Below are 14,010 nucleotides of genomic sequence, written 5' to 3'. Positions count from 1 at the left end.
CTTAACCGACTGAGCCACCCAGGCGCCCCTAACATTTATTTATTTTTGAGAGACAGAGCATGAGCAGGGGAGGGGCAGAGAAAGAGGGAGACAAAGGATCTGAAGCAGGCTCCAGGCTCTGAGCTGTCAGCACAGAGCCCGACGCGGGGCTCGAACTCACGGACCGTGAGATCGTGACCTGAGCCGAAGTCGGACGCTTAACCGACTGAGCCCCCCAGGCGCCCCTGGAATTCATCTGTTTTCATGCCACGCACTGTTGTTTCTGTAGCCTCTGTGTAGTCGTTGCGGCTTCAACACCGTAAACCCGTGCTGCCTGCAGACTGCGTGCCCCCTGCAGTGGCAGAGCGGTGGGCAGAGAGGCGCTCTGCGGGGCTTTCCGGGATCTCCGAGGGCCCCCTGGGCTCGCGGGCCGTGGCCCAGCGTCTCTTTTTTCCTGCCACATTTGGTTCTGGGCTGCCGCATACCTCCCTGTCCTGAAAGGGTGTCTTTGTTGAGTATTCGGGACCACGACTGTGCTTTACCGCACCGGGGCGACGCGTGGGCCTTCGTAGCGGGGGAGACCTTGCCCCCTTGCCTCCCTCCCTCCGCTCCTGGCCCCCGGCGCTTTCAAAATACGAAAGAAGGCCGTCGGGAGGGTTGAGGCTGCTTTTCCGGGGTGGGGGGCGGGGATCTGGATGCGTTTTGAGTATCGAGCCGCCGTTGACATCTAAAGTCTCCGCCATGCTGTTTCCTCCACACTTCAGTAATCAGGACATCCAGCAAACCCATAAAAAACCAAACTAATAGCATGAATATTCAGTGACCTAGAATACTAATTATTGTCATGAATATTAATGCGATCGGACTTGCTTTTTCCTCTCCTCTTTCTCTCCCGTCCTCTTTCTCCCTCTCTCCCTCTCTCTTTTTTTCCACTTAGCCGGCTCTAAAGATGGGTCCTAATGAGAGCATTTAAGAGGGAGCGCGCTCTCCGCCGTGACAGGGACTGAGGTAATAAGGAGAGCTTGATTAACGCGGTGCACTTGGGGGAGAGATGAGAGGCTTCACGTGGGCCCGTTCGGGGGAGGCAATGAGACACCGGCGGCTCTGTTACTGCTCCCGGAGATTAATGAGGCCTAAGAGTGCATTAGGAACAGTGACAAAGGTTTGATCTAATGGGCTCAGTCATTTTTCCTTTGAGTGACAGACGCACAGAAGTAATTGGCTGTGCAGAATGGCAGCTCATTGGCGGTACTTAAGGATACATTATCCCCGTTGTGTGGCCCACAGAGGCTGTTTATCAAAACTGCTCACACCGCAGACGCCGAGCCGCTAAGCTGCTGTTACGGCGGTAATAGCTATTACCAAAAAAAAAAAAAATAATAATAATAATAACGCAACATCAAAACCCGATCCGTTGTTGTCTCATAGAAGCAAAGTTTTTCTTTGTTCAGTTTCACACGGTCCGGTGCCGGTCACGTGCGTCTCCCGGTCTGTCGGGCCGCCCCTCGTCAGCACCCCGGGGCTCGCTTCTCACCGCGTGCCGGCCTCCGTCACCCCTTCCTGTCGCACACTTTGGACTTTGTTTACAACGTTCATCCTCTGATACATAAATCGGGCGCCCGCCGCTAAACCCCCTCCTAGCCCCTTGGTAGAACACTTGCCTGATTGGCTGAGAATTATTTCTCGGGAAGAAAAAAAAAAAAAAAATCCGAACAGCAGCATCCCGTGATATCTGCATCCGTGCAGATATCCCGGGGTTTACCGGGAGTGGGTTTTGATGGCTATTTAACAACCCGTTATTTTTAGGAAAAGGAAGAAACGTTTTGTGGGGTTTCTGTTAGCTACATCTATGACTAAAAGACCGGAAAGTTACTATTTTATCCTTTAGAAGAGCCCGGACATCTGCAGCTTCTATGAGACATGCATTCTTATTGCTAGCTGTTTCTGTGTTGATACGTTTCTCCCACTGAGGTTTAGGCAAATATCCGTTCTGTTGCTTCTGTCATTCTTCCAGGCGTGGACCGTTAATTCCCTGTTATCCCCTCCCAGTTTCGTGAGTTCACAAATTGTGTTTTTGTTGAGTCCACACTAGTGCCTGTCACCCGCCAGGCGACATCTTGGAGGTAACCATTGAGGATGAGCACTGTTTGGTTTCCCCCGCCCAGCACCCTGTGGGCAGGACCACTGGGGACAAGTTCAGGTGTAAATCAGGAGCCTGCCTTCCATTTTTTGGAAGCCGTCTTCAATTATTTGAACTCTAAGTGGGATGTTCTTTTCTGTAAGGACTGCCAAAAGCACCTCGATCGTGATGATTTCAGTTAAAAACCCTGGAAACGCTGAGCTGTCCGCCACTCTGGGGACAGACACACCTATAAGTAAAAGAACAGGTTTGGAAACTTTTTCTCCCTTTCAAAAGTGTGTGTGTTTGGTGACGAATAGTGTTTCAAGCTGGACCAGCAAATGGTCGGCATTTGAGAGAGGCGGGGCGGGGCGGCATTTGAGAGAGGGGGGTGCCAGGAAGGACCTCAGCCATCAAGAAGGCGGCTTAGTGCCGGCCTGGGCCTCAGGAAGGAGCCGTTCTGGGATAGAGGGGAGCCCGTGATTGGCCCCCTTACTACGTCCCCATCCCCACACTGGCAGAGGAGGAGCTTCAGGGAAGTCATGACGCTTGCCATCTCCCAACCTTGTGGCCCAGTGTTTCATGGCTTCCGCTCATATGGAGAACATTTGCCTTTCTGGAGTATTTCTGGGGGGTGGTAAGACCCAAGGACATCCACAGCCAAGCAGTTCACCTCCACGCCACTGACGTGGTTTCTCCGTGAGCACCGACTTCACGAGGACTGGAAGGGAGAGGGAAGGGGGCACTTTGAAAGCAGACCCACATGACCACCTCGGCCTCCTCCCTGAAAGGGAGAATAAATGTAGCGATAGCCAGAGAAATTGGCTCTCAGAACGGTGATGGCGAGTCAAAATGGATTTTGTGCAAAGCACGTACCGCATTTACCAAAGAAAGAAGAAAGAACATCTCAAAGACGGAACCGTTATCCATCGCCGAGGAAGAACGTGAACGGTTGAATGTAGTGGTTGGGAGTTTGGAGGGCAAGATACGGACGTCTCAGGCGTTCCGTTTCACAGAACCCTGTTATATGAATGCTGTCATCATATTTTGTTGCTTAAAAGAAAACCTTAGTTTTGTTTTCCTCCTTTTGGTGGCGCCATACCTCGTTACCGCTGCATCGCACGGGAACTTGGCCGTGTCACCCATAGGAGTAACGGGTCGCAGCCAAACAAGCACGAGGTGCGCGTTGTGTAAGCCAGCGCAAGGAAGCATGGTGACGCAGGTCTCCATCAACACCTAGGAGTCTGTAGCAGCAGGTGTTCTGAAGCGGAGAAACTCGGGCAAGATGCAAAGAGTGTTTTTGCAGCGACGAGCGTGGTGCCTGACGACTGGGATAGACAGACTTTGCCTTTGGGAAAAAAAAAAAATTTAAACCTATTTCTAAGTACAGTCACTTAAGTGAGAACTGACCTTCTGGTGTGCTTAACATCTTGGTCTTGAATTGTCCCAGACAGCAATTGGGACATCCCCCGGGGTGCAGCGCTAGCCCGGAAGCAGGGGGTGAGCAGGCCCGCGGGTTCCCTGGCTCCCCTTTCTTCACCATCAGGTTACACCAGCATCCACACGGCTTGCACCGTGTCCCAAGCACACGATCCCGTTTATTCCTTTCCTTTTATAAACTGTGCCTCTGACCCCTTGGGCGTAACTGGTCATAATACTTCGGGGATTTTGGAAGACCGAGGGTGGGAGGCACGTGCCTGCATTGCCCCAGCGCCGAGCGTGCACTTGGGCTCCCGCATCGTGAGGAGGACGATACCAGCAAGACACAGGTGTGAGCAGGTGACCGCGAGGAGTGCTATCACAAGAAAAACGTGAGGGAGACAGACTCTTCAGAATTTAGAGACAGACAAGTTTAGCAATGTCACCATTTTAAGCTTTTATTAAAAAAATAAACGATATGGGGCGCCTGGGTGGCTCAGTCGGTTAAGCGTCCGACTTCAGCTCAGGTCACGATCTCACGGTCCGTGAGTTCGAGCCCCGCGTCGGGCTCTGTGCTGACAGCTCAGAGCCTGGAGCCTGCTTCCGATTCCGTGTCTCCCTCTCTCTCTGCCCCTCCCCCGTTCATGCTCTGTCTCTGTCTCAAAAATAAATAAACGTTAAAAAAAAATTTTTTTTTAAATAAAAAAAAATAAATAAATGATAGAGGGGTGCCTGGGTGGCTCAGTCAGTTAAGTATCCAACTCTTGATTTTGGCTCAGGTCATGATCTCACGGTTCGTGAGACCGAGCCCTACGTCAGGCTCTGTGCTGACAGTGCGGAACCTACTTGGGACTCTCTCTTTCGCTCTCTGCCCCTCCCCCACTCATGGTTGGTGTCTCTCTCTTTCTCTCTCAAAATAAATAAACATAAAAAAATTTTTAAATAAACTACAGAGAGAAGGAAAAGTCGCCAATGGTGAAATTAACAAATGCTCCTGTCTGCAGAAGCTTTTTAGTTTACCCATCGCTTCACACAACGCGATCTTTGTGTCATTCGGCCACGTGAGGTATATTCATGTCCTCGTCATTAGTATCACCGTTTCTCCTCCTCCTCCTTCCTTGTCACCATCGCTGTCATTACATCCACTTTACAAATCGTGAGCTGAATTGTTTTCACGATGCCTGGGTTCCAATCTTCTTCTAGCCCACTGGCCTAAGAAAATCAGCAACGTGTGTCAGGCCACAAGTCAGAAGCCAGGAAGATATTAATGCTGTTTGACTCTGTGATGACTCTCCTGGGATTTTATCCAGAGGAAAAGCGTGAATAAAAGATGTCCTTTGCAGTGTTGTTTACACCAGTGAGAAATTGGAAACGAAGCGATCCAGAAGTCGGAAAGTAGCAGTATAAAAACTGCATTAGATCAGCAAGATGTTACGTATCTAAAATTATTCTAAAGATGATGGGCCCACGTGCGAAAATGGCTAGAGAGCCGTAATTAAGAAGTGGAATCTAAAATCACACCATTTCTGCAGCCGCCACTAAGAACATTTGATGCTCATGTTCAACAGTGAGTTGCTCTGTGACATGAGATTTTGGTAGACTTCTCGTTTATCTCACTCACTTTTATCTATATAATTTTGCCAGATAAGTTTTAAAGACAATAGAACTGACTCATTTTTTTCCCCCTTGGCATCATAAGTAGAAGAGGGAGAAGTCAGAGTAAAATGAGCTCTTTCCACATTTGAGGAGATAACTGAACTGATCCCAAGACTTGTCGTTCTGATTGTGGCCATGCGGTTGTGTTCGGTGGCAGTCACACTTGCTGTTACCGCCCAGTGTGGACCCCGTACGTGCTTTCTTCCCTGGTGTGGAAAACACATCACAAAAAAAGATACTTGGTAGTCTCAGAAACCCACGATTCGGTCTCAACAGTAGATGTGTTGAATGCACCCTTTCACAAAACAAGTGTCACGTTACAACAATGCAGAATCCTGGACGCCTACATCTTTAAGACACCGAATGTGTCCTTGGAAAAAAAAAAAAAATCCTCTTAGCCTGAAGTCTTGGTTGCCAAAAAGGAGGGCAGATTTCCAATGCAAATAGTGAGGCGAACGGCCCTGCTCATAGGCACTTAAATCACCCGTATCTCACTTTTTATGGTAGTGTTGTGAATTATATTCTTTTTGGGTTTATAATTAGAGGACGAACAGATGGCGAAGGCCTAGTTTGAAGTGGCGTGGCCGTTAGAGTAGCCTCCGCCGTCCTGTTCCGGTTCCAGCAAACTGGTCTCCCCGCCCACGCGCAGCGGGGGTCCACACCCCAGGAGGTGTGCAGGGCAGCCTCACACCCAAGCTCCCAAGCTTTTGTAACATCAGAAGCCAGGTAGGAATGAGAATTGACCTAAGAAAGCAGTCTCTATGGGGACGCCTGCGTGGCTCAGTCGGTTAAGCATCTTACTGTGGCTCAGGTCATGATCTCGCGGTCTGTGAGTTCGAGCCCCGCGTCGGGCTCAGTGCTGTCAGCTCAGAGCCTGGAGCCTGCTTCGGATTCTGTGTCTCCCTCTCTCTCTCTGCCCCTCCTCTGGGCGCGTGCGCTCTCTCCCTCTCTTTCTCAGAAATAAACCTTAAAATAACTAAATAATCCCTGTGTGTTTCTGAGAGTGAGGACTCCAAGGGGGGAGGGGGAGCTCCCATCAGTCCCGTCCTGTAATTATGATCCGTTTTTAAAAGGTATGAGACTCCACCGTGGACATAAAGGTCTGGCTTATACCCACGCACTCAGAGACCCCTCCGTGGCTCTCGTGCCCCCCTCGCTCGATGCGCAGGAAACTTCAGTGATCTATCACCTGTCGCCAACTGCTGCTCTTCCTCTGGCTGCGTAACCGATCATTCGGACGCCAAATACTCTTTTTCCAGTTCGAGCCTTTGGGCGGGCCGGGCTTGTTCGTGAAGACAAACCAGAACAGAAAGTGCAAGGAGCAAAATTCTGTACTTAAAAGAAACGACTGTTGACGAACCTTTATTTGAATGCCGTGAAAGACCTTATATCTCCGAGTATATTTTTAAAAAACCAGAGCAAGCTACTTTTTATGTAAGAAGCCTATAGCTTAAAAGAGGAATGCTGTCTTTGATGTCATTTGGCGGACGAAAACATCCGCGTTCAATAGAAACCCAGCGTCTTTTTCAGGCTCGTTTGAGACCAGTTCAGGCAACACACTGATCTTCATTCAGATATAAATGCCGTCGTCACTTTGAAATGCAAATTGTTTTCAGAAAAATAGCATATGGTGGAGGTAAGTACCTTTTCAAATCAACTCTTACACTTTAGGGATGTAAGTAAAGCCAGAATTATTCTTTGGGAAGAATCTGGCGCTTTTGACACATGGAAGCTCGCGCTAATCAGGCCGGCCCCGTAAGCACACGCATATCCATATCAAGGCGATGGGGCTGAGGCCCCGTGGATTAGCATGGTAATGGAGCTGCCCCCTGCTAATCAAGGCCAGCAGCCAGCTGATCCGTAGATGGGGCGTCGGAGGAGACCCTCCTTCTGAGTTCAGAATGGGCCAGGTAGTCGACCCTGTGTTTCCTGGTAATGCAGATAATATTCGGGGGAGAGATACCGAGGCAGATCACAAACAGGTCTTTTTGTGTCCCCCCGCCTACAGAAGCACCGTCTCCTCCAGCGAAGGGCTGGGCCCCTCTTTGAGGATTGAGGCCAGTGCACCTGTCTCCTTGTCCCACGCAGCTCTGTCTCTCATGCTCGCGGACCTGACCTGTGTATGCCCAAACCATTCAGATGAGCTACTTTTACCCTTCCGGGGCGTTGGGGAGACGTCGCATCACGAGAACGTACACAGAAAGCGCACAGTCCTCGGTTACAGCAGAGCCTGTGGGTGGCCGCCCTGCTGCCCCTCTTCACCCACGCACGCTCCCGTGAGGTGGTCACCGCGCTTTCTCCCGCCAAGGCCCGCGTTGCCTGTTGGCCGTGGGCCGTCGGGCGGGCGTCCCAGCAGTCGGTGCCTGGTCTCTTCCGCACGTCCTTTCTGTGAAGCTTGTCCTGTGGTGGCCACGTCAGTAGCTCATCCCTCCCGCCCGGTGTGTGGGGCTCCCGTGGTGGGCAGACACCCGGCCAGCCCCGGTGCGGGCCGTCCCGAGGGTGACGCCGTGAGCGTTCTTGACTGATGCCAAACACAAAGAGCCACCTTGAGAGAGAGAGAGAGAGAGAGAGAGAGAGAGAGAGAGAGAGACTTCGTATCGGACCGTTCAGGGGACACTTCACGTGAGGTGAGTCCATCAGAAAGGAGTTTGGGTTGTCCTGGGACAGTGCGAGACCCCTCTTTCCATACCATTCTGGAGAGAGAGGCCTCCGTTTCCCAAATCTAAAATAAGCCTGCAGTGTCCCGCGGAGTCTGTCCAGAACCTTCCAGCAGGTGTTCTCTCCCGCCCCTCGTACCTTCTCACAGCCCTTGTGTTCCTTGGCCTTGTGTCTTTGGCCACGTGTGGGCTGGCCCAGTACAGCCGTGTTCTAAGGCGCAGACTCTGTTTCCTTCACTGTGCCCGGCACACGGCATCCGCCGGTCCAGGGTAGGGAGACGGGGAGGCCTAGGAGGTCCGTGCTAGGACGGGCAGCAAGCCTCCACCCCGCCGGCGAGCTAAGGAGCCAGCCTGCCTGTATCCGAGATGCCAAGAGTCCTGGCCTCAAGTGAATCCTCGCGGCCGTAGCAGGTGCCCAGAGCATAGGCCTTGTCGTGCACCAGTTTCACCAAGGGCCAGGGAACGCCAGCACGCACACTGGGTTGCATTGCAGCAGAGGAACCCCAAGTTTAGGAAACCCCAGTCTTTTACAGTGGGAGACACGCAAGCCTGCCTGACCCCGTGCCGTGGAAGGCGATGCCGTTACCCCGGACGGTAAACACACCTGCCCTCCTCTGGAGGCAGACGTGTATCCCTACCGTCCAAGTCTGTTCACTGTACAGACGTCCCTGAACAGATCACCGACAACAAAAGGGCGCCAGTGCCTGTGCCCCACCACACGAAGAGACAGGAGATCACGGAGCAGTCTACCGGCAGTGGTGGGGCGGGGGGTCTGGTCGGCCCTGGGGGCATGGAAGGCGGGGATGAGGCGGAGGAAGGGCAGGAGAGAAGAGACGGCACCCCTCCTCCCACCTTCAAGGAGGCCGCAGCTCTGGTGCATGTCCCTGGGAGGAGGGGGGAGTATCCCATTGGCTTCCTTTTAAGCCCTCTTGTCCGTTGACCCTGGCTTAGAGCTTAGGGAGACCTGCCTCTTGTCCCCAAGAGAGAGGATGTTCCAATCCAGCCTGTAGAGTCTGTCCCCTCCAGGGACACGCCGCCACGGCCACCAGACAGGTGGTTCCCAGCCACGTGCTGTGTTCTTCCCCGGTCTGATAGCCACATTCCCGGTTTCTCAGCCACAGTGACGGAAGTCTGTGGCAAACGGACGTGCGTCGAGGTGGGCGCCTGCCGGAGCCACTCAGCCTGCCTGAAGCCTCGTCCTGCACTTGAGGCCCACTCTGACTGCGTTTAGCACAGTGCCCAGGCCACACTTGCATCCCAGGTGGCCTTGGTCTTTGATCCTTAACTGCCAGGAAATCTGAGAAGTCATGGGCGTCTTTCCCAGCTGAGAACCCCAGATCCTCAGCCTTAATTAATAACTTGTTAACGTGAAATGAATTACCATCCATTCAAAGATGCAGCCCTCGAGTACTTGGAGAGAAAATAAAGTGATTTTAAGCATAGCATCTCCCTTACATGCTTCAGAGGTATTTTCACAAGTGGTGAAAACATCTCCCTGTGTGGTGACACACAGGGCAGACATCGCTGGATGCGTACGTATGAAAATCTAGAAGCAGGGGACAGCGTTGCCTGACCGGAGACAATTAGTGACATTTACTCAGGAATAGACGTGAAATTACGCGTTAGCCTTTGTTGGATGGCCTGAGTGTATAAAGTGACCTATGATACCGTAATTAGATTTTGAATCTGTATAGTCACTGAAGATATTCAGGAAAACACTTGGGGGTTGTCGCTTTCTTGGACCAGCGGACTCACGCAGAGCAAGTAGAAAGGCCTCAGAGAGTGACCACTGGCCCAGGACTGCTCACACGGGGTGAAATGCTCCACGGGCCACAGCAAGCCAGTGAGACTGCTTTCACGGGGCCGTGACCAGTCTGCAGGCCACTGGTCTGCCTCAGAGTTAAAACCTGTGTTTTCATGTATTTACATTTAAAGGCACGTGCCTGCTTGTGTCGATCCCCAAGCTGTATGTTTAGGGCAAAAACGGTATTTTTTTTTTTTTTAACCCTTCATAACTTTTTTGTTATGTCACACAGTTTTTTTTTTTTTTTTTAATGTTTTTATTTGTTTTTGAGAGAGAGAGAACGAGAGAGAGTGTGACCGGAGGGAGGAACAGAGAGAGAGGGAGACACAGAATCCGAAGTAGGCTCCAGGCTCTGAGCTGTCAGCACAGAGCCCGGTGCGGGGCTCGAACTCACGAACCATGAGATCGTGATCTAAGCCGAAGTCGGACGCTTAACGCACCGAGCCACCCAGGCGCTCCTCATTGGTCTTTTGTTATTTGATACTTGGAAAAGTTTTCACTGATGTTAAAATAGAATGTTTATGAAAAAGAGGTTTCCTCTCTTGAGAGAAGATCGGAAATGTTTTACTTCTGAAATGAGATTTCTCTTACGCGTAACTGTGAAAGATTTCATAGCTCGCAGTTGCCAAAGATGAGGATTAGATGGGCTGCACGGGAGGGCGGCCAGGTGCCCTGGCTGCCACCTTGTCAATTCAGAGAGCTCGGGCACGATCCCATTGCTGCCAGATAGTAAAACAAGTTTTCAAACAATGCCAGAAACCACATATTTTTAGAAGAAATCTCCCCAATTCTACTTTAAAAAAGAAATCATTGAGTACCTAGCAGAAGTGCGTCTGTGAGCTCACCCCAGACTTCTGGCCCCAAGTCTATGGATCTGTTTTAAAACATTACTTTTGTGATTATGTGTCCACAAACATGCAGTCCTGTGGCCAGAACTCAGTCATGGGGTTTACCTGTAGTCCCAACAGTTGGGACTTGGGTGTGGTTGGGACAAGGACCCTCATAGGCGGGAGGGCCCTAAGGTTCAGCTTTCTGAAGAATTTTGTACAGCTGCATTGGGTCTCACACCAACTCCACAATCAGACACCAGGAGCGCACAGTCTTGCCAGAAGGTTCTTCACCCCATAGGCCCCAGTTTGGTTCCTTGGGGGGGGTCCCCTCAGGAGCCAAACCCCCAGCAGCTTTAAATACTGAAACTGTGCTTAAAATTTCATCTGACAATGGGGCGCCTGGGTGGCTTGGTCGGTGACTGAGCATCTGACTTCAGCTCAGGTCACGATCTCAAGGTCCATGAGTTCCAGCCCCTCGTCAGGCTCTGTGCTGACAGCTCAGAGCCTGGAGCCTCCTTCAGATTCTGTGTCTCCCTCTCTCTCTGCTCCTCCCCTGCTTGATTGCTCGTTTTCTCTCTCTCTCTCTCTCTCTCTCTCTCTCTCTCTCTCAAAAACAAATAAACATTTAAAAAAAATATTTCGTCTGACAAACAGCCGGAAGTTTGAAAACCAACAGACCAGCTGCAGATACGTGAGCAGTAGACTGGCTTTAGTGTGTCCATTTCAAGGAATCTCCTCTCCACCTTCTACAGTGGCTGTTTGGCCTGGAGACGAAGAATTTGTCAACCTAAGAGCAGCTCTTTGTCACATACCTCCGTTAGAATACCGCCTGTGTTCCTGTCAGAGGTCAGACTGACTCCGCTGTGCTTGTGCACACAGGTCCCTCTGGAGTCCTGTCACGCGTACGCAGGGTCAGACGCACTTGGAGAATTCCCTCTGCCTTTGGAGGGAAGCGTGTCAGGAGCGGTTTAGGCTGGTTGTGCTCTGGGAGCCACACTCCCGGGAAAACGAACAAGGGAAGTGTCGTCCTGGCGTCGTCGGCAGAGACCGTGAACTTGTGTTGGTTTCCCCAGCTGCTTTGGCCTCGTGTGCGGAAAGCTGGTGTAAGGTGATGTCTTGTGGGCAGCTTGCACACTGGGTCGTGACGCGTCACAGGTGTGAATGGGCAGCATAAGGGCGAAGGATCATCTCCTTGTGGGTTTCGGCAAACGGCAGGTGCGCCTGCGGGTGGTTCGGGCTCGGGGGGCCTGGCTCAGCAGTGGGGTGGGAATTCGTGGCGTCCTCTCTCTTTCCCTTTCCCCCTACCGCAGAAATGTTGGCAGTGTCCTTGAAGCCCCTGTCTGCTGAGAATTCACGTGATGACGGGGGGAATGGCTTCAAGGGCCCCTGGGGGGTGGGGGCGGGGGGGGGTAGTCCCAAATGTGGCTCTTGAGTGGAGGTGTATATGAGGGTACCCGAATGGAAGAGAAGGCCCAGGGTCAGAAGGTGTGGGCACCAGGACTGGCAGAAATGGCACAGAGACCAGGCAGGCCCAGTGGGAGCAGGAGAGGGGTGCCCCAGCAAGGCTTGGGGACAGCCCACCCCCCGCGGCAGCTCACAGAGGAAGCCTGGTTCTACGCACACCATTTCACACCCCTTGCGTGCACCTGCTCCCCACTGGTTGAGGCCAGTGGGTGCCTTTCCAGGAGAGCAGGGCAAAGAAAGGGTGCGGCAGGAAGGTGGCAGGTGGACCCGGGTGTGGACGTGGGCTGCCGGGGGACACCCAATGGGAGCAAGCTCGTCGGCTGCCCAGACGCTGCCCTGTTGTCATAGGGATCTGGCCAAGGACAAGCACATCCAGGAGACCGCTAAGGGCACCCCGAGTGTGGCGGATCCCTGGAGGAGCGTGCGGTCTCCCCCTTAGTGCCACCCCCGCTGGCCTGGGCCGCTCCTCTGTGTCTGAGATGCCGGACACCTGGCCCCCCTCCCTCCCCAGGCTGCCGTGGGGATCAGCGCCGGAGCAGGTGCAGGACTGCTAGCCAGCGCCGTCGTTCGGGATGTGTGTTTCCAGGACTTCAGGGTCTGGGCGAGCCTGAAAATCAGAACCTCGGTGCTTAGGAGGGACGTGGTTAAACTGGCTCCTGACCCTGTGGGTAGACAGAGGAGCCCGGACGGGGGCTCCCGACCACGGCCCTGTGCACTTCCCTCGGGCATCTCTGATACCAGGAGCCCGAGGTGATGAAGAACTCTGGCCGTCGGTGTTGTTCCACGTCCATAGTGATTTCCGGGTACCTGATCTCTAGCAGGTGCGCTCAGAATTACCTGCGGATCTTCTGAAAAGACAGGTGCCGGGTCTGGGCCTGGGAGTCTGCATTTCTAACGTGCTCCTGACTCTTGGGAAGATCTGGGTCCGTCTTTTCTTCCTTTCCTGTGGTGTTGTTGTTTTTTTTTTTTTTTTTTTTCTGGAATCGGGCAGACCTGCCTAGGAATAATTTCCCTTATGACTTTCCAGATGCGCCCAGTTCAGATAACAGCCTAAAATCAGCCTCCTTTCTTAAGGTAGAAATACACTTTTTTGAAGCAAAATCTTTCATGTTCCTTGATCACTGGCTCGTTACGTTTGAGTAGATGATTTTGTGACTTTGCCATGCTCCGTGGGATTATGATCAGGGTGGGGTCCGTTGTTTGGAGTGGAGCCCTGGTCCCCACCTCCAGTGCAACAGAGGCACCAGAGTCACCAGGTGCTGTTGGAGACGTGCATTCTTTCAAGCCCCACCCCCAGGCCTCCCGAATCAAAATGCAGACATTTTGAAGCCTCTGTGTTCAAAAAACTCCACAGGTAATTCTGGTAATTGGCCAGATTTGGGAACTACTAATCCAGCCTATGTATTTAAAATCCTGTGCTATGAAAACCTTCTATTAAAGCAATCGAGAACTTAATTGGCTCTAAACTAAAATAATCAGGGGAAAGTTGAAAACAAAACAGACCTAGCGCCTTTGAAAGTCTGCATAACCCGACAAACGACTTCGCTCCCAGCAAGGTGTGATTGGCCCGGCTTTAGAGAGAGGCACTTAATCATGTTTTTGAGTCTAAAATTGGTGTGACCAGACGATCATTCATTCTGATGCTGAGCACCTGTCTCATATCATTAAGCGTATGATGGGACCCTTTCCATCACAGCCCCTCTGTGCCGTGCATTCGCTGAGGCTGTTTTTCCTCTGCTCCGTCTCTTCAAGGATAAGAGTAAACTTACCTGGTTTAAAAGAGCCTGCGTCTCCTCCGATGTCACATTTAGGAGCTTTGATTTGTGCTGATCATCCAGTACAGCTTCACCACGAAAGCCGTCCTGTGGCATCAGGCAGTTGGCTGCCTCTTGTGGCCGTTTTCATTTCGGTTGACGCGTCGCCACGGTGGGGCTCCTGTGGGGTTCGTCTCGCCGGCCTGCTGGGACTGTGGCTCTTCTTCCGTGTTCACCCCTGCTCCGCCTAGACGTGACGTTGTGTCGGCATCTTCGTTTGGGACCATGCCGTGTGGCTGGGCTCCTTTACGGGGCGTCATCAGGCCCC

The 14,010-nt window shown here is 52.2% G+C and overlaps 1 protein-coding gene across 17 annotated transcripts in view; it reads left to right on the top strand.

The window, feature by feature from the left end:
- AGAP1 (ArfGAP with GTPase domain, ankyrin repeat and PH domain 1) overlaps window positions 1–14,010 on the top strand; it is a 548,021-nt gene that overhangs the window by 364,040 nt on the left and 169,971 nt on the right. The gene's annotated exons all lie outside the window — the stretch shown is intronic.

Source organism: Herpailurus yagouaroundi, unplaced genomic scaffold, assembly GCF_014898765.1.
Source record: "Herpailurus yagouaroundi ecotype Mexico unplaced genomic scaffold, PumYag 202, whole genome shotgun sequence".
Lineage (NCBI taxonomy): Eukaryota > Metazoa > Chordata > Mammalia > Carnivora > Felidae > Herpailurus > Herpailurus yagouaroundi.
The sequence above is the reverse complement of the archived record's forward strand: the minus strand, read 5'-3'. Positions and strand labels throughout refer to the sequence as shown.